We start from the raw sequence: 2,884 nt of genomic DNA, 5'->3' as shown, positions 1-2,884 counted from the left end.
GATGGATGAAACAGGAAATTGCCGAGAGCCTTGAGCATTCACAGAGCCCCTGAGGCCTGATTAGTTGTAGTTCATTGAAAAGTCAAAATGCTAGAACTCGACTACAACCTCTGATGGGTAATGTAACACGATAGCACAGGAAACCCTACCGAATAAATCATATTAGCATGTCTGTGACTTGAGAGCATTCGATAGTGATAGAGTTAACAGAAAAACAATAAACAAAGACCTATCGTGTGCAGTCTTTATCTCAATGGCGTCTCATGACTAGCACCATCAGCCAAGAAAAAAATCACTTGAAAATTCTCTCATTTAACCGACTTCCTCGATCCTTTGCTCCTCTCTTGATCATTGGGGCAGCGGGATACCTGTCCCACTGGACTTTTATTTATTAGTGCTTGATACACTTTTGACCAATAGGTTTAATAACAACCCAAGCAATTGAATGGAAGAGATTATTTCTGTCAACCAGCAATGAGATTTTTAATCATTGGACACTTAAAAGAGGAAACAAGGTAATGATTTCAGTGGAATTTTGTAGCGAATGAATCATCAGGATGAATGGCCGATGGATATGGTTGGCTCGATCTAAGATTATCTGTGAATTAGGAAATTTGATGAAAAGTAAATTGTCTAGATCAAATGAGCTCCAGTTACCGTGTGGAGGGCTGCATGTTCTCATCATGTCCATGAATTCAATCCTTCAACCTGCTTCTACAAGTAAATTGATTCTAGTTGAAGAGTTTTTCCAAACGTTGAGCGTTACTTTATCCCGCCATTGCTGATGCAGACTTATAAGTAAGCTTTTTTTCTTTTTTTTCTTTTTGCATAGGTCTGAGTTTAAAATAAGATTAAAAAAAATATGCAAAATATTTTTCTCTATTGTTCTCAATCAAATTCAAATAATTTTTCATCATTGGTAACCTCTTTATCCTGCTGAAGGTGATCATGGATCCACAGTCAATTCTGGGAACTCTAGGTGCAAGTTGGGAACACACACACACACACACACACAAAGTGACGTAAACAAATATTAGTGGAAAATTGGGAAAAAGTGCCAGAGAGGAGAACGCCTGTAGACAACTCCTCACACACACACACACACACACACAGAGACATAAATAAATACAGTGGAGACATATTGGTGAATGCTGTGCTTCGTCATCATGGAACGCATGATTTACACAGGAGCGAGAGGACTACACACACACACACATACACACACACACACAGCCCACCAGAGCATGACACCAAAAAAAAAACAAAAAAACAAAGATACAGCAAAAGACAAGGTTGAGAAATAAAGCAGCTTCATGACTTCCTATGGAGGCCGTATATTCGTGAGAAGCAATGCACTGTTAGAGTTGAATGACAGAACGATAATGTGAGTGAGCGAATGAGGGAATGAGAGAGAGAGAGAGAGAGAGAGAGAGAGAGTGTCTGTAAACCCAATATCCTCTGTGGTCCCAGGGGCAGTGAGTGCATGGCCAGTGCAGGAAGAGAGAGGCTGCATTATCCACATCAAAGCCCCGAATTATCAGCCATAATCAATGCCTTCCCATTACTAAGCCTGCTCGCCTCTCAACTCTACTCATACACTCCTCTCCCACAGTATAGCACACGCACGTACACACACACACACACACACACACACACAGGAAGAGAGGAAGAGCGAGAGCTTGACTAAGCAAACTCGACCTCATCAGAACGATGGGTGGAGCAGCATCACCCATTTCACCATTTCAGGCCTTGTTGAATGAGCATCTCAAACATACTGCATGATAACAGCATTCCACACGACATACTCAACATCTCAGGTCCACAGGTCCACATTATCCACCTCGTCACCATTATGACCATTAAATCTCTACCTGAAGATATATAAATAGTCACATATATATATATATATATATATATATATATATATATATATACACATACATATGATTCGCTCTGGATAAATTACATGGACATGGGAGTCTGGCTGACATTCTGTGAATGAATCAAAATGGTGGCCAGCCCTAAGTGCCCTTCCTGCCTATAATGACCTCATTCATGCAGGGTAGGAAGGCTGTAGGATAATAAAGAGGAATGTGTCGCCCCCTGGTGGACGAGAGGCATAACCCTGAATAGAGTGAATAAAAAATAAATCAATCAATCAAATAAGAATAAGGGTTATTGAAAGGAAAGTTCATTTATCCATCTTCCAGAAGTGCTGGTCAGGTCAGGGACAAGGTCGATCCTGTCGAAGGTCGAACTCTGGATGAAAGTGAGAACCAGGTGGGACGGATTTTACAGACTGTTCCTGGGATACTTAAAACCTAAAGAACCCAAAATTTCATGAAACAACGATTAAAAAAAACTGCACTTGTACTTGCACTTGATTTATACAAGCCCAACTACTGTTAATTTTAGAAACTAAAACAAAAATGAAACCCTTTTCCGTAAATAAAATGACTTTCGATGATTCTTGGTGTGAAAAGGAATCTCAAACGTTCATATATGTGGATTGTGAAATCTTTTTTTTCTTCTGTCAGAAGCAGTCTGTCAGTGTTTAGTGTTTACTGACCAGCAATAACAGGTAAATAATGTATATTATATTATAATTAAAGTTTCAATAAAATGTATCATTACTGTTATATTTATTATAATGAATATATTTATGCCAAAAAAATGTGGTTTGTAATAATGCTATTCAATTCATTTTTAAAAATCTGTTTGTTTTATTTATTTATTTATTTTTTTTTATTTTTTTATTTATTTATTACCTGTAAAATAATCCCGCCCCCTATGTTCTACTCAGCCCCGCCCCCTTTCCCCAAAAAAGGCAACTCGTAATGTATGCAGACTAGAAGATGAATAAAAGTGAGTCCAAAGGCAGAGG

This window comes from Hemibagrus wyckioides, linkage group LG18 (genome assembly GCF_019097595.1).
Source record: "Hemibagrus wyckioides isolate EC202008001 linkage group LG18, SWU_Hwy_1.0, whole genome shotgun sequence".
NCBI lineage: Eukaryota > Metazoa > Chordata > Actinopteri > Siluriformes > Bagridae > Hemibagrus > Hemibagrus wyckioides.
The sequence above is the reverse complement of the archived record's forward strand: the minus strand, read 5'-3'. Positions refer to the sequence as shown.